Source organism: Hyperolius riggenbachi, chromosome 12 (genome assembly GCF_040937935.1).
Source record: "Hyperolius riggenbachi isolate aHypRig1 chromosome 12, aHypRig1.pri, whole genome shotgun sequence".
NCBI classification, from domain to species: domain Eukaryota; kingdom Metazoa; phylum Chordata; class Amphibia; order Anura; family Hyperoliidae; genus Hyperolius; species Hyperolius riggenbachi.
In genome coordinates, this window is record NC_090657.1 from 127535701 (window position 1) to 127554478 (window position 18778).

Below are 18778 nucleotides of genomic sequence, written 5' to 3' on the forward strand. Positions count from 1 at the left end.
CCTAATCTAACCTATACTGGAGGGCAGCTACCTATCTAACCTATACGGGGGGGGGCACCTACCTATCTAATTTATACTGTAGAGCACCTCCCTATCAAACCTATACTGGGGGCACTTACTTATCTAACCTGTATTGGGGCACCTACCTACCTAGCTAGCCTATACAGGTGGCAACTATACTGGCTACCTATATTGCAGGCACCTACCTAACTATCCTATACTGGGGGCATCTACCTATCTAACCTATGCTGGGGGCAATTATTCTGGCTACCTATATTAGAGGCACCCACCTAGCTAACCTGTAGTGAGGCACCTACCTATCTAACTTATACCGGGGGCGCCTGCCTATCTAACCTATACTGGGGGCAACTATACTGGCTCACCTATGCCTGGCTACCTATACTGGGGGCCTATAGCTGGCTACCTATACTGGATTACCTATTCTTGGCTACCTATACTGGGGGGACCTATACTGAGTGCAACTAGACCTGGCTAACCTATACTGTGGGCGCCCATACCTTGCTCCCGGGGGGGGGGGGGGCGCAATTTTTACACCCTCGCCCTGGGTGCATTTTAGCATATAAACTGCACTGTGTGTACTTAGTGTTGTTTGTGAGGCTTAAGACCACACAACACATACGATCTGAGAATTTCTATTGGCTCTTTGAGTCCACCAGGAGAAAAGTGTGATATAAGTGTTTGTCTTTTTTTATTCTTTCTGCCAATGTACCACACACATACAGTATATTTGATTTCTAGGAAATCTCGAGAAAAGAGATTGGATAACTCATAAATATTGGGTTGTTGAAAAAATTCAAAAGAAGGAAATATTTTTTTCAATGCGACCTACAGCATACAGTTGCAGGTAAATACAGTTAATTTAGAATACAAACATTTGAGCTGCTTTATGAAGTGGCTCTGCTATAGCAGCCTGAGCTACATAACAGCACCACAAGCTAAATATAGGAAGGCACGCTACACGCAGTCGTGCAGCGTAGTGTGCTTTTCTTATTTACGTGCTTTGCTTGCATACCAATGTGCGCTTCTTTAAATGCCAGCCACTGCTGTGAAGTATTGCGACCACAATACTTTACTAGAGCAGCCACTACTATGTTAATCAACATAGTTACTATTTTAATTAACATAGTAACTATGGCAATTAACAGTAGCGGCCACTCTAGTAAAGTATCTTAAGTATCTGCTGACTATTCAGCAGAGGGCACTCTCATACTGGGCGCATATTCAGAGCAGCAGCCCCAGCACTTACCACCATAAAGCCTCACTGATCCAGGGGGGGGGTGAGGCCATACCACACGCTCTCAAGCAAAGCATCAGCAGCCAGCCCAACCAAGACCACCAACACAGGCTGACAAAAGCCCAAATAAAAGGGACTATAGAAAGCTGCAAGGAACGATACATAGAGGAATGGAGAAGTGACATAAAGAACTCCCAGAAACTCACTGTCTACCAATCACTACAGAGGGAGTACACAATGGCTCCATATCTGGAGAGGCTACATCACCACAAAGACAGACAGACCCGGAGTCTGTATCGTCTGAGTGCCCACAGCCTGGAGATAGACAGGGCGCCACAGACAGACATGGAAGTCCCGGGAGGAGAGACTGTGCAGACAATGTGAACAGGGGGTCTTGGAGGATGAGGCCCACTTCCTGCTACACTGCAGCAAATACGCACCTGTGAGGACTGTCCACTTCCAGAGACTCTCTGACCAGATCCATGATTTTACCTCCACAGATGAGGAGAGGAAACTCTACATCCTACTGGGGGAGGAGGAAACAACCATGCAAATAGCTGCCCGATATGTCACAGCCTGCCATCAACTGAGAGGAACATAATACCACATGGACTGTACACCTCCAATACCCCCTATGGACTGTATTTCCCAGTCCCCCATACTGTCCCTTACACCCTCCACACACCTATGGACTATATACCCCAACCCCCTATACCCTTCCCTTATTCCCACAATCCCCCCTCCCTATGTTAATGTTTTTGTTTTGCTTTGGCAATGCTAAATGTATTTGGTCCTGCCAATAAAGCGTATTTGGATTTGGATTGGTATCGTGGTCATGATACCTTACAGCAGCACTCAGCAGACGTCCCGTATTATACGTAGGTAGTGCGCGTACTGTGCATGCGCAAGATGGCCGCAGGGATGGCAGCGCGATTGAGGATACGTGCGGCCAGGGCCACGCGGGTGTAGTGGCTCGCGAAAATGAAACTGAGCCACAGCGGAGGGACCAGATGATCGGTGAGTGACGGCATGGGCACAGAACGTCTGGAGGGGGCTGGTGGGAGCCCCAGGTAATTAAACTTTTTGTTTTCTCGGTTAAGGTTCCCTTCAAAGGAACACACGTTGATATGTAAGCAATGCGTGTAACTTAGGAAGGCACGTTACGTTGCACAACCCCACGTAGCATGCAGCCCTAGATTTAGATTGCGCTGCTGTCATGGATTTTGCGCTGTTATAGCAGCACAGCATCATGAATCCGCCCCATTTGCCTTTAAAAAAGAAAAACAAACCAAAAAACTTTCTTATACTTCCCACTAATAAAGTTATTCATGAATTGAATACTTCTGTTCGATTTTATTGGTTGCACATACATTTACAATCTAAAGGTGGCTATTAATGGTACAATTTTTCACTAAATGCGATCTTTGGTTGCGAATGTTATGATTGACAATAATCGGAAGGTAATTATGAATTGTTCACATTTACTCAACAATTATTCCTTCAAAATTCAATTTTTGGACTGATTTTATTCTAGTTAGCAATTTGTAACAGATAGCGGAGATACCGCCGCAGAGGCAAGCGGCATGGCGGCTATCTCCGCGTATCGGCCGGCGGCTTCTGCCGCGCAGTTACATGCTGCTGCTCTGCCTGGTCCTTCTATTGCACATAAATTGAGGGCTACACGCGCGCGCCAGGCGACAGGACCTTTATGCGTATAGAAGGGGAGTCAGCTGATCTGCCAAGTCAGCTGACTCCAACGGGACTTTGGATTGGCTTTGGAGTGATGGGGGCGGCGCTGCGGGGCATCTCTGTATACATAGTACTAGTCTGTCAGTTGCCCCGTGTCTGCTGTTGCGAATGCTAACGCGTTAGCGCTCAGACCCTAGTCAGATCCCAAAGTGTGCTAGAACCAGCTGGAGCCAGATTCTGTTGATAACAGATAATACAATGCAATTAGTACTTTAAGCTATGACCTTCTGCTTCCTTTGACTATTCTCCTGCTTGTTGATTCTGTACTCTGCCCATCTGATTCCTGTTGCCGACTCTGCCTGAACTTAACACTGAATCAGCCTTCTGTCTTTGTACTTTATCTGTCCGTATGTTGCCTACTCTGCTTGTCTGACCTTCCTGTCCTCACCAGTGGGCCTAGCCACTGGTGAGGGATCTGTAGTAGCCTTCACCTACTCCTCAGGTGAAGCTCAGCTGCAGCACTGTCTGTAACACCTGCTCCTCAGGTGATCATCCTTTGCAGCACAGTCAGTGGTCCCTGCTCCTCAGGTGTCCACTGGCTGCAGTATAATCTTATCGCCTGCTCCTCAGGTGATCTTCCTTGCAGCACAGTCAGTGGTCCCTGCTCCTCAGGTGTCCACTGGCTGCAGTACAGTCTGAATCACCTGCTCCCCAGGTGATCATTGGCAGCAGTACTGTCTGAGTCATCCGCTCCTCGGGAGATCTCCTCTTCCTCATTACTGTTGCACCAAACACTATCTCACATTGGTTGTCCTGTGTCTGGCTATACTAGCATTATTGGTGATTCTGCAGATCACCACATAATCAGGTATAGCAGGGGTGCCCACACTTTTTCGGCTCGCGAGCTACTTTGAAAATTATCGAGCCACGGAGATCTACCAACATATTTCCTCTCCCCCCCTCCCCCCCAATCGCAGCATAATTGGGCAGCTGTAGAATTCCCCCCTGACCCAATCTTGATTTCTAAAGTTAGCAAGCATCAAGTGTACATAGGATTGAAACTGTACTTATATGTCCAATAATTCAAATCAAATCAATACAGACAAAGGATCAATGTGCATGCTAGCTGGCATGCTGTATTAGCATTCCTTTGAACTTGTTTACAATACGTTATCCGAGATCCTTATCAAGTAGCATCCATTATTATCTCTTCACACATCAAAGCAGTCCTACAAACAGCACATTTGTGCAAACATCTCAGTGTGCTACTGGCTGGTAAACTAATTACAGTGAGATCAGCCAGTAGCTGCAGACCTGTATCAACCAGGGTGAGACTTTGGTGTGTGGATTCTCTCACCCTCCAATGCAGGCAGCTCTCGCCTCTCGGCTTCTTCTAAAAACCTGCCTAGTCTCCCTTCTTCCCCTTCTGGAGTCCCGTGCACACGCTGTCTCCAGCATTCAATCTTCCCCGCTGATTCCTCTCGCTGTGCATCCTGGAGGGGAGGGGTCAGACTCTCACTGGCTGTTCCTCTCTCTTCTTCTCCTCCTCTGGCTGTCACGTGCTGCTCTGCATAGCGTAGCAGAGCAGCACAAATAGATAGTAGCCCAGCGCACCATTTTAAAATACCCAGCCGCGATCTACCCAGCAGTCCTTCGCGATCTACCGGTAGATCGCGATCGACGCATTGGGCACCCCTGAGGTATAGCATCTGTATTATTGGTGATACTGCAGATCACCAATAATCAGAAAATCTGGTTTGCTGACACCAATCATTACACAGCTGACCAAAGAATTGTTCCTTATCGATTTCCTTCATAAACTGCAAATTTTCTATACAATTTGATCATAATCGCATCAAAAGATCGCATTTGGTGAATTTTTTTTTACCATTAATGGGCGCCTTTACACACACTATACAATCTTTGGATAAACTGATGAAAAATTTCCAGTGTTTCGGATTGATAAAATCGAAAATCCGATAGGAATTTTCAATCCAATCCTTTTTATCGAATTACCGTGAAATTGGATCATTTTATTGTATCATGTGTGACCTCCTTTTTGATCTGGGTATTAAAGGATTTCATTGAACCTTCGAAACTTTAGAAGTTGTCATGAAAAATGATCCGCATGCAATCGCTGTCATACTGTGAAAAGAATCTTTAAAAAGATATATATGACATATGTGTTTAGCATAGATCTGTAGTGCAATGCTTGTCTGTGAATAAAATAATGATTATACGCTATTTAAAAAGATTACTGCAATAGTATGATGCAAATATACTGCTCATCTAGCCTGAACACAGAAATGCTACTGGTAGCGTGGCTGTAGACTGGACCTGCAGCCACTTACCCAGAACTCTAAAAATTCATGCCTGCCAGATTTATAATGGGTTGGTCAGTCTGATATCAACACTTATAGATTCTCAAATAGTGCTGTTCACTTTAAAAGGCGAGAAGGCAATAGGCTACAATGGAGAACATGGCTGTTTGTTTCAGTCACGTGATTCCCCCATTTTGCCAGAGACCCACACTTTAAGAAGTAGATGGTAAATTGCAGTGACGTAACTAAGGAGCTTTGGGACCCAATGCGAGTTTTACATGGGGCCCCAAGAACTCTTTTTGATGTAGAGCCCAAAAACCAAACAAGGACAACAGCAGTGTCCAAGAGGTGTAATTAGAGTAAGGTAGCAGTTTGTTAATGATTACCACTATTCAATGCACATATAGAGGTGTTCATTACCAGCATAGCACCAATTAAAAGCCAATATCATGGATAAAGGAGGGTCCCTCTGGTCCAGGGGCCCCGGTGAAGTAACAACCTCTGCATCCACTATTGCTATGCTACTGGTCAATGTGCCAGGAAGTAATGGTCGTGGCTGGGATGTTGGCTGCCATTCTAGAAGCAATCAAAGCACTGGTTGCCAGGGAGCAATATTTGATCAGCCTTTAAATTTGTGATATAAACATTTTAAGAAGGCCAGAATAAAATACTGACTACTTGTTTGAGGGCTTGTTTCCACTATTGCGGTGCGGAATCGCCTGGATTCCACCGCTGATGAAATCGCATGCGGATGCGATTTCCCATGCGTTTAAGGTATATGCGATTTTAACCATGTCACTGCCTGTGTGAATTTACATTGGTACCTATGCGAATTCGCTTGCGAATTCGCATGAAAATTCGCATGCCATAGCCGCATGCGAATTTCCTATTAAATACATTAGCGGCGATTCGCGTGCATTCCACTCGCAGGCGAATTCGTTGGCTCTTTTGTGGGTTTTTTTACCGCTGAAAAAAACGCACCTCAACAACGCTACAGTGGAAACAGGCCCATCCACTTGCATTACATGTGCGAATCCGCATGCATTGGACGCATGCGGATTCGCGATAGTGGGAACGAGCCCTGAAAGTGGGATGAAACTGCAAGTTGAAGGGGACGTGGCTTGGCACCGCTCTGCAATGGCTAGTTGCTAGAAGAGCTCTGTCTGATAACCCACTTTTCCCCGGTTTCCATCGATTCAGCTCACCATGGAAAAGAATAAAAAAGCAGGGGGCAACTCCAAAACCCAGGGGGAGCCCCCGACACAACTTTCCAAGAAAGTCCCTGAGATATTCAGGACTCAGAGAAGCACAACCTCAGGCTGCTCTTCTTCTAATATGGCATTTTCCCCCTACAAGAGTGAATAGCGACACGCGCCATCCTAGAAGAAGGCGCCACAACCAGTCGTTGGAGTCAAGATCCAAGACACAGCTATCAGCCCCTCATCATGTGGAGTCGGACAACAGTGACACAAATCCAATACCTGAGGCACAAACTGGCTCTGATGTGTTTAGAGATGGCTCGAACCTCAGATTTTGGGACCGTGGAGAGTGTAGGCCATGAAGATTGAAAAATTTGTTTTTTTTTTCTGATTGCTTGAAAATTGAAGAGTTATTGAATTCTACACTGTTTTTTTTACTGATATGTTACTTTGATAACTGTGGTAATTCCAGCTCTCCGCTAATACCTGCCGACGAGAGCTGACCTGTACGGTGCCTCTAGATAACCTTGGGCCGATCGCACGACCCTGTGATGGCGCATTCGGATGTCTGCCCTATCAATTTTCGATGGTACTTTCAATACCATGGTGACCACAGGTAACAGCCACGGGGAAATCCGGGTTTGATTCCAGCGAGAGAGCCTGAGAAACAGCTACCACCACATCCAAGAAAGGCAGCAGGTGCGCAAATTATTCACTACCGACTTGGGGAGGTAGTGACGAAAAATAACAATACAGGACTCTTTCGAGGCCCTGTAATTGGAGTACACTTGAAATCCTTTAGGGATGATCTATTATGGAGGGCAAGTCTGCTCACTGCATATGTGTAATGAACCCAGCAAACCTCACCTGTCACCTCAGCCCTGACCATCCACAAATGTTGACTGTTAAATTGTTCCAGTTTTTAATTATAACAAAGTAAGAAAGAAATACAAGATTTATATATAAAAAAAAATTGTTAAAGCTTACATCTATTTTTTTTTAAATTATTATTTTTCTGCTCTGTCCGGGCAGTTCCTTCACCATAAGCAGTGCTCTTCCCAGGCTCTTTTAGCCGGGTGCTGCACCCGTCTCATTTTGGTGAGCAGTGAGAACCTGGCTGTTCTCCCACCTTCTCAGGCAAGGATGTGGCACTGGCAAGTGGCATTCCCACTCACTATATATGTGTAATGAAACAAACTTCAGCCCTGACCATCTACAAAGGTTGACTGTTAAATTGCTAAAACCTTTTTTTACTTTTACTGTACTAAGAAATACAACATTTATAAAATAAAAAAAATAAAAATGTTAAAGCTTAAGTCGATTTTTTTAATGGTACTTTTTCTGCTCTGTCTGGGCAGTGCCTTCACCATGAGCCTTCCATTCAACTGTGTGATAAGCTCATCTTTCGAAGGTACTTTCACTAACATAGTGACCACAGGTAATGGTCACTGTACAGTAGTTGTGATGTATTATCTGCTGTGTCCATCCATTTAACTGTCCGTTTCAATGGACATGTCATAGGTACCATACTACTCATGTCATGTCTGTGTACCATGCGGTATGCGGAAAAGTCAAGCAAGACGGGACTTTGCAGTTAACTGCAAACTCGGGGAGGTAGTGATGAAAAATAACAATACAAGACTCTTTCGAGGCCCTGTAATTGGAGTACACTTGAAATCCTTTAATGAAGTTCTAGGGCACGTCTGGTCACTACATATGTGTAATGAACCCAGCAAACGCCACCTGTCACCTCAGCCCTGACCATCTACAAATGTTAACTGTTAAACTGTTCCAATTTGTAATAATAACAAAGTAAGAAAGAAATACAAAATTTATAAAAAAATAAATTAACGCATTCCCACTCACTATATGTGTAAAGAACACCGCAAACTTCAGCCAAACTTCAGCCAAAGGTTGACTGTTAAATTGCTACATTTTTTTTTACTTATACTGTACTAAGAAATACAAATTTTATAAAAAAAAAAAAAGTTAAAGCTTGTCTATTTTTTTTAATGGTGATTTTTATGCTCTGTCTGGGCAGTTCCTTCACCATCATCCTTCCATTCAGCTGTGTGATAAGCTAATCTTTCTTTAAGTGTTGGCAACAACAGGCATCATTTTTTGCCCATCGCCCACAAAATAACTTTGCAACGAACAGACAGTTTTTTATATTTGTGTGCTGCTTTTATTAATGTGTGCATACCATTGGTGTTTGTGTTTTGCGATCAGGTGCCTTTGCAAAGCAGTTGTCCTTACTTGGGTGTTGGGCTTCCCACGACTCGGTTTCTTTTGGCAGAGGTTACAGATGGCATTGCTGGTATCAGAGGCACACAAACAAACAAAAAATGCCACTTTGGTGATCTGTGTAATGTCGACATTCTGGTGGTGACAACAGTAGGCCTTGAAGGACGTGTTGGCTGGATGACCCCAAGTGTATCACTAAGTGCATTATGGTTGAATAACTCCTCTGACACATCAAGTGGAGCAGCTGTATTGCTAGTGGTAGTGTTTTTTTGGGAAACCAGAAGCAGAGCAGGAGGAGGACGGTGCGTCAAGGATGTTCTGTGCGAAAGCTGTAGAAGATGTGGTGCGCTGTTTAAGACAGTCAATCACGCCCTCAGAATTTTGGGGGTTGAGGGTACGTGCCTTCTGAACACTGTACTTTGGTTGAGGACCGCACGACATCACGCCAGCACGGCCTCGAAAATACCCACGGGTTGGCCTGCCTGTGCCTGTTATTTTTCCAATATTGGGGGTATGCAGCGCTACTAACCATATTCAGTAGTTGTAGACAGTGTGTGTAATCACAAAGAGGCACACATTTGGTGTCAAATACACAGCAGCTGTGTGTGTGTGTGTGTGTGTGTGTCACTGGGCTGTGTACTTTAACACACACACAGATATCCTATATAGTACTTTCAATCACAGATACAGTTGCAAGCTAAGCACTGCTTATGGTAGACAGTGTGCTGGCTTGCTTGCAATAGTTAGAAGAGTATAGTAGAGCTACAAGGGCCAGCAACTGACAGTGGCCTGTATGCAGTGTGTAACTCACACAGATATCAATAACAGATACAGTTGGAAGCTAAGCACAGCTTATGATGATAGACAGTGTGCTGGCTTGTAATAGATAGAAGAGGATAGTAGAACTGCAAGGCCCAGCAATGACTGTGGCCTGCCCGTATGCAGTGTCTGACACACACACACACACGCACACGCACACGCACACGCACACGCACACACACACACACACACACACACACACACACACACACACACACACACACACACACACACACACACACACACACTATGAGCCCTTAAAAGGGTTTTTGTTTTGGGGTGGTTTCAGCAATAAAGAACAGCCTAGCTAACTGTCCCTGTCTCTCTGTGGGCTGTATGCAGTGTCACCCACAAAAGGAGCTATGGTATAGTACATTAAATCACAGATACAGAGGAAAGGTATGCACTAGTATACAGTGTGCTGTCACACAGGTACAGAGGAAAGGTATGCACTGGTATAATAGTGTGCTTTCACACTGGTACAATGGGAAGGTATGCACTGGTATAATTGAGTATGCTGCCAGTGGTGGGACTACAAATCCATGCTGGCCTGGCAACTGTCTGTGGGCTGTATACAGTGTTACCCACAAAGACAGCTGTGCTTTAGTAAGTTAAATCACAAATGCATTGAAAAGATATGCAATGGTAATACAGTGTGGGTCTACAAATCCCAGCTAGTCTGGCTGGCTGTGGGCTCTATGTATATGCAGTGTTGCCCACAGACAGCTATGTTTTAGTAAGTTAAATGACAAATGTAGTGAAAAGATATGCAATGGTAATAGTGTGGGACTATAAATCCCAGCTAGCCTGGCTGGCAACTGTCTGTGGGCTCTAGGTATATGCAGTGTCACCCACAAAGACAGCTATGTTTTAGTAAGTTAAATGACAAATGCAGTGAAAAGATATGCAATGGTAATACAGAGTGTGGGCCTGGCACACTACAGCAAGGCCTAGCTGCGACAGGGTTGTATTTATGCCTGTCTGTGTCGCGCACACACACACACACACAAAAAAAACCCACAGATCAGAAGAATATTAGCTCTCAAAAGAGTTTTTTGTGGGGTGCTTTCAGCAACAGCAACAAGATTGAGCGAGGAGCAAGCTAGCAACAGCCTAACTAACGCTTTCCCTATCTCCAAATGTCTCTCCCTGCTCTCACTACAGTAGCATCAGCAGAGTGAGAACATGGCTGACGCTGCAGCGTTTTTTTATAGTGGGGGCAGGGGACCTAATTGGTTGCTATGTGTCTGCTGACTGATGTAAAGGGTCAAATTTTAGCCCAATGACAAGGTACAGGAGGCGAGTCGAACGCGCCATGTATCATGTATCCGCTACCCGCCGCAGGTGCAGGTAGCCGATATCCGCGCGGACTACCCGCCGGGTGAACCGTTCAGGCGATCTCTTTATGTGATGTCACTCAGCTTTTATTCTCTGGCACACATTGGTCTGGAACTTCTCTACTTTTTTTTATCGGTTTTGCCCTGTGTGATTCCTATTGTGGTTACTCCTTCCTGTACACCTCTGGGTCTATGGCCCTACACCACATAGTTACATAGTTATTTGGGTTGAAAAAAGACATGCGCAGATCATGTCCTCTAGTCCTTTGAGAAGGCCTAGGGACAAAAAGCTCATCCGCCAAGCTTTTATATTGACCTCTGATATATTTATACATGTTAATTAGATTCCCTCTAAGGCGTCTTTTCTGTAGAGTAAATAAACCCAGTTTATATAACCTTTCTTGGTAAGTGAGACCTTCCGTTCCACGTATCAATTTTGTTGCTCGTCTCTGCACCTGCTCTAAAACTGCAATATCTTTCCTGTAATGTGGTGCCCAGAACTGAATTCCATATTCCAGATGTGGCCTTACTAGAGAGTTAAACACGGGCAATATTATGCTAGCGTCTTGAGTTTTTATTTCCCTTTTAATGCATCCCAAAATTTTATTAGCTTTAGCTGCAGCGGCTTGACATTGAATATGATTATTTAACTTGTTGTCGATGAGTACGCCTAAGTCCTTCTCAAAGTTTGATGTCCCCAACTGTATCCCATTTATTTTATATGGTGCTAGACCATTGGTACGACCAAAATGCATGACTTAACATTTTTCAACATTGAATTTCATCTGCCATCTATGTGCCCATATAGCCATCCTATCCAGATCCTGTTGCAATATGTCACTATCTTCCTGAGAGTTGATGATTCTGCACAATTTTGTATCATCTGCAAAAATGGCAACATTGCTTTCTACTGCATTTACTAGGTCATTAATAAATAAATTGAAAAGCACTAGACCCAGTACAGACGCCTGTGGGACCCTACTGATAACAGTCACCCATTTTGAGTATGATCCATTGACCACAACTCTTTGTTTTCTGTCCATTAGCCAGTTCCCTATCCATGCACACAGACTCTTCCCCAGTCCTTGCATCCTCAACTTTTGCACCAGACATTAGTGGGGAACAGTGTCGAAGGCCTTTGCAAAATCCATGTATATCACATCTACAGCATTCTCAATATCCACATTAGCGTTTACTACCTCATAAAAGCTGAGCATGTTAGTCAAACAGGACCTGTCTTTAGTAAACCCATGCTGATGCTGAGAAATAAGATTATTTTCTACTATGAAGTCATGTATACACGCCGTGTTCCCCAACCCTGTCATCAAGGCCCACCCACAGTGCAGGTTTTGTGGATATCCACAGAGGTAATTAGCTCTGCTGAGACACTAATTACCTCACCTGTGATTGTGTGTGGCTTTCTGCAAAACATGTACTGTTGGTGGGCCTTGAGGACAGGGTTGGGGAACTCTGATGTATAGTATCTCTTAGTAACCCTTCAAATAGTTTGCATACAACTGATGTTAGGGCCTGTTCAGATCAGAAATGCGGATGGCCATGCGTGCGGAACGCATGCGGACCGCAACGCGTACGAACGCATGGCCATCCGCGTTTGTGTGCGTTGCGTGGCTGATCCCATCACTGAAAAGTGAATGGGACAGCCACACGTTTTTGCAAAATCTGCATGCAGCATGCGTTCCCGGACCGCACAGGTCCGGAACGCATGCAGTGTGAACATCAGACATTGCACTCTATGCAATGTCTGATGTTGTGCGTTTTGGCCACCTGCACACGTTTCCAAAACGCGTCTGGAAACGCGTGCAGTGTGAACGGGCCCTAAATCTTACAGGTCTATAATTTCCTGGATCTGATTTTTTGCCTTTCTTAAATAATGGGAAAATGTAGGTTGTACGCCAATCTCTGAACTCTGCCAGTTGAAAGAGAGTCACAAAAGATACGATAGAGGGGTTTGTCTATAACTGAACTTAAAGTGAACCTAAACTAAGAAGGATATGGATTTTTCCTTTTAAATAATATCAGTTGCCTGACTCTCCTGCAGATCCTGTGTGTCTAATACTTTTAGCCACAGCCCCTGAACAAGCATGCAGATCAGGTGCTCTGACTGAAGTCAGACTGGATTAGCTGCATGCTTGTTTCAGGCGTGTGATTCAGACACTACTGCAGCCAAAGCGATCGGCAGGACTGCCAAGCAACTGGTATTATTTAAAAGGAAACCTCCATATCCCTCTCAGTTTAGGTTTCCTTAAATTATCTTAGGACCCGAGGATGCATACCATCCAGGCCAGGTGCCTTGTCTATTTTTAACTTTAGTCTTGCCTTCACTTTTTCCTGCATTAAGTATTTAATATTACAATTGAAATATTGAGAGTTAAAGAGAGAGAGACAATGGCAGCAATGAACATGAGCTCCTGAAAGTTTACCAATTTTACCTTGTAATGGGCAACTGAAAGGACACAAAGGACACAACCAAGAGATAACATGGAAACCAGAGGAGCCTATGGAAGTCCAAAGAATAAAAAGACTAAAGGCTAAAGATTAAAAAGCAAATGCTCTGAATGGAGAAGATAACCACCTATAAAAGGATAAACAAGCTGTGTCACTCAGAGGAAAAGCAACAAGCAGCAGCAGCCAGCTCCAGCCAACCAACAGATCCTAAGGCCCCGTTCACACTTGCGGTTTTGCAAAAACCGCACCGGATGTCCGGACCGCACCGGAGCCGGATCGGACCTGAACCGTACGGTTCCTGTCCGGATCCGGTCCGGATCCGGTCCGGTTGCATACGGTTTCCGTGCGGTATGAACACGGTTGCGGTCCGGATCCGGATTCTTAAAGACATAACAACCTGTATAAATACCTGGGGTTCTGGGAGGTCAGCAGAAGCTCTGGGGTCATTGTTGGAGACAGCTGGACGTGTGGAGACCATCCTTGGATACAGAGACAGCAGTTGGGACCATGGATCCAGTCATTTTTTACGCTTATTACCTGGGAATTCTCTCCTTCCTGTTGTTTACCTACTACTATGTGGGGAGAAGGCGTGCTCCTCGCAGGAGATGGTGGGTGCACCCTCTACTAGCCAGGAGGCAGAGGAAGGGAGAGTTCCAGGCCCTCTACCGGGACCTCAGACGACACCCACAGAAGTTCTACAGCTACACTCGGATGTCTATTCCCCTGTAAGTATATAGGCCTAAATACACCAACCCCCACCATTCCTAAACACCCCACCCTCACCCCCACAACACCTCATCCCTGTATACCTAGCTAAACACACCACCCTGACCCCCACACCCCTGTATACCTAGCTATACACTACACCCCCACCCTCCACAACACTCCCAAACCTCTGTAAACACACCTCCCCCATCCTCCACCCAACACCTTGTCCCACAACATACTTTACAGCTTCTTCCTTTACATCTCCTGACAGGTTTGATACCCTTTTGGAGATGGTGAAGGATGACCTTAGGAAGAAGGATACCACGTTCAGGAGAGCAGTCACACCACAAGAACAACTACTCATCACAGTGAGGTATGTAAAAACAAATTTTTTTATTGCAAAAACAACCACTTTCCAACATGGAAACATTCTTCCAACATGGAAGACAAAAAATTAACATATCTATGGTATAGCCCGGTCAGTTTTAAGGAACACCAACCACCAACTTTGTGCTGGAAGAGTTGTAGGGCATAGCTGCCCAAGTGTCTTTCGGGGACACCAGGCCCTAAAATTGAAGTGCTTCAAAAACCTAACCACTGGCACATGACCCTCTGAGCCATGGATGAAGGACACATGGCAGTGAAAAGGCTAGGCCTCTCACCGACCAGTCAAGGTGTCCTTCACCCATGGCTCCAAGGGTCTTGTGCAAGTGGTTAGGAACAAGAACAAAGTGAGGAGCAAGAGGAACCGATGGCAGAGGTGCATGACTACAGGTGCAGTGCAACAGGCACAAGGTTGTGACCCAGGTAGTGTCTTTCGGGGACACCAGGCCCTAAAGTTGAAGTGCTTCAAAAACCTAACCACTGGCACATGACCCTCTGAGCCATGGATGAAGGACACAGGGCAGTGAAAAGGCTAGGCCTCTCACCGACCAGTCAAGGTGTCCTTCATCCATGGCTCCAAGGGTCTTGTGCAAGTGGTTAGGAACAAGAACAAAGTGAGGAGCAAGAGGAACCGATGGCAGAGGTGCATGACTACAGGTGCAGTGCAACAGGCACAAGGTTGTGACCCAGGTAGTGTCTTTCGGGGACACCAGGCCCTAAAATTGAAGTGCTTCAAAAACCTAACCACTGGCACATGACCCTCTGAGCCATGGATGAAGGACACAGGGCAGTGAAAAGGCTAGGCCTCTCACCGACCAGTCAAGGTGTCCTTCATCCATGGCTCCAAGGGTCTTGTGCAAGTGGTTAGGATCAACAAAGTAAGGAACAAGAGGAATCAAAGGCACAGGTGCAGGACTACAGGTGCTGTGCAACAGGCACAAGGTTGTGACCCAGGTAGTGTCTTTCGGGGACACCAGGCCCTAAATTATTAGTGCTTCTAAAACCTAACGACTGGCACAGGACCCTCTGAGCCATGGATGAAGGACACAGGTCAGTGAAAAGGCTAGGCCTCTCACCGACCAGTGAAGGTGTCCTTCACCCATGGCTCCAAGGGTCTTGTGCAAGTGATTAGGATCAACAAAGTAAGGAACAAGAGGAATCAAAGGCACAGGTGCAGGACTACAGGTGCAGTGCAACAGGCACAAGGTTGTGACCCAGGTAGTGTCTTTCGGGGACACCAGGCCCTAAAGTTCAAGTCCAGCAAAACCAAAAGTTAAAAAGCCCTGTGATGGTATCCTTCCTCCGAGGATCGGAGGTATTCAGAGGAGCATGTCCAGGAACAATTTGACTTTTTTTTTCAAATTGTATCGGCACCACTACTAGAAAAGGTGGGAGTTGCTGCCTGGAAATCTGGACTCTCTTGGGTGCTGGTCGTGGATGAGCTGGACCCTGACAGCGGTGGCCCATATTGACTGCCTCTGTAGCCGGTGTACATCTGTGATGATTGCCAGGTGGGCACCGCTGTTGGTTGTGGGGGTCTAAAAATTGGTGGTTGCAATAATGGCGTGTCCATGTGCTGTTTAATCACCTCCAGCAAATTGGAATGGCACGCCATCAGGTTTTGTGAAGGCACCTTTTCAAGATATGGTATTAGAGACATCACAGTGTGAAAACACGGGTGTGCCTGCAATTTAAGTAGTTCCTTGCTTTGTTGATGCATTTGCTGCATCATGTTCTGCAGCTGGCCCACCGACTGATGATGCTGCGCACGCAGTTGGTCGATTTCTCCTCTGTGCATCTCATGCATCATTTTAAGCTCGTCCCTGTAGTGCCCATGTACAGCGTCGAGCTCACATTGCTGTGTAGTGATGTGGGACTTGTACTGCTCCATGATATGGCCCCTGTCCTCATCTTGCAACTGCCGGGTTATGAGAGTTTGGTGGCTCTGAAGAATCCCGAGAAGTCCGGAGACAGCCCCGGACATCTCGGACTCTGTCTCTCTCCTTGTTGGGGGGAGGGTACCTCGACGCCTCACTGGTGTGGTGGTCCTCACTGGTGGTGTGGCAGCATCTTCCCGTCCTCTGGCCTGTGTCGGGGTTGCCCTGCGCGCTGGTTGTGCTGCAGTCTCTCGGTGCTCCTCACTTTGTTCTTGTTCCCCTGGAGCTTCCATAGCGGTCGATTGTGGAGGTTCAGCTTCTTCCACACTCTGTCCTGCAACCTCAACATCCAAGCTCTCTTCTGCCAAGTCATCATCAAAGGACGGAGTTGTGATTAAGGACTCCCTCCTCCTACTCCTCGCCTCGGGGCAATAGGTTACATCGGCGACGTCATCATCCACCAAGCTCTCCTCACTGCTGAACCGTGCCTCCTGGGTCGGTTCCTCTTGCTCCAAATTGTCTTCAGTCCTGTAGATAAAAAAAATATTTATTGGTGTGCCAAACAGCATGTGGTGTCAATTCACAGAGCTAGCAAACACTAGCGATCACTTTATCACCCGTTTCTACCCAACATTTGATAAAGCTTGTGAGAAAAGTTCGCTAGCCATGGGAATTGAGGCCATAGCAATACATGGCCGAAGTCATGGTAAATGAGCTCTCAGTTCCTGCCCACAGTAGTGGTACTTACAGTCTAGGTTCCAGGCTTGCATTGATGAAAGACAATTGCTTGGCAAATTGGTAGTCTTTTTGTCGCCTTCCCCCGCCACTGCCACTTCGTTCGGCAAGTTTTTTCTTCCGTAGCCATTTCACATATGCATCCCGTATATTGCGCCACCTTGTCTTGTACCTTTCTCCTGTAACGACATGAAAAATTGATTTCGATTATTTCTCTTGTAGGTACATCGCAACTGGACAAACATATACATCGCTACATGTCACATTTCGTATTGGGAAGAGCACGGTGGCAGGCATCGTCGTGAGGACTTCGAGGATCCTTTGGACGCGACTGAGGGCCAGATACATGCCTGTGCCGGACACCACGAAATGGGAGGAGATCGCCCAGGGCTTCTGGACCGAGTGCAAGTTTCCTAATTGTGTTGGCGCACTGGATGGGAAACACATCCGGATTCAGAAACCCGTGGGGAGTGGCAGCCATTATTTCAACTATAAAAAATACTTCAGCATTGTTCTAATGGCAGTGGCAGATGCGGACTACAAGTTTGTGTACGTGGATGTGGGGTCGTACGGTAGTTCCAATGACTCTGGAATTTTCCAGCGTACGACCCTTTGCCGGCTGATGGAGGAAGGCAGACTGCGTCTCCCCCGTGACAGACCCTGGCCTGGGACAAGGGCACCGGCCTACCCCTATGTGTTTGTGGGGGACGAGGCCTTCGCCCTGTCCGACCATGTAATGCGTCCGTACCCAGACAGGGGACTTGATGCCAGCCAGCTACACTTCAATGCTCGGTTGAGCCGTGCAAGGAGAATGGTGGAGTGCACATTTGGGATCCTGGTGTCAAAGTGGAGGGTGTTCCACACGCCCATGCTGCTGAAACCGGGCAACGCAGTTGTCGTGGTGAAGGCAGCATGCATCCTCCACAACTTTGTGCGGCAGGAGGAAAGAGAGACTCCGGAACCCCCGAATGTGCTTCCACTAATGCCCCTGCGGAGGTATGCAACCAGGCCAAGGGTAGTGTCACTGCGGAACAGGGACCAACTGAGACTTTATTTTACCACACCACCTGGACGAGGGTGAATGTTTGGTTTTTAATATGTTTTGTTGAAATGTGTTTATTTTGGAGTTTCAAGTTTGAGTGATTTTAAATGTATTAATTTTTTACAATAAATTGATGTATAATAATTGGTCATTGTGTATGTTTTATGTGCACAGGTGGGGTACATCGCAGGTGGGTGGGATACATCACAGGTGGGTGGGATACAGCACAGGTGGGTGGGATACAGCACAGGTGGGGTACAGGTGGGTGGGATACATCACAGGTGGGATACATCACAGGTGGGGTAGAGGTGGGTGGGATACATCACAGGTGGGGTAGAGGTGGGTGGGATACATCACAGGTGGGGTAGAGGTGGGTGGGATACATCACAGGTGGGGTACAGGTGGGTGGGATACATCACAGGTGGGGTACAGGTGGGTGGGATACATCACAGGTGGGATACATCACAGGTGGGGTAGAGGTGGGTGGGATACATCACAGGTGGGGTAGAGGTGGGTGGGATACATCACAGGTGGGGTACAGGTGGGTGGGATACATCACAGGTAGGGTAGAGGTGGGTGGGATACATCACAGGTGGGGTACAGGTGGGTGGGATACATCACAGGTGGGGTACAGGTAGGTGGGGAACAGGTGGGTGGGCCACGGGTGGGTGGGCAACACGTGGGTGACACAAATCCATAGCA

At 46.4% G+C, this 18778-nt stretch overlaps 1 protein-coding gene across 3 annotated transcripts in view; it reads left to right on the top strand.

Annotated features, from left to right (window-relative positions):
- The window catches only part of MFSD11 (major facilitator superfamily domain containing 11), a 722948-nt gene that overhangs the window by 393354 nt on the left and 310816 nt on the right, over positions 1-18778 (top strand). The window lies entirely within an intron of this gene.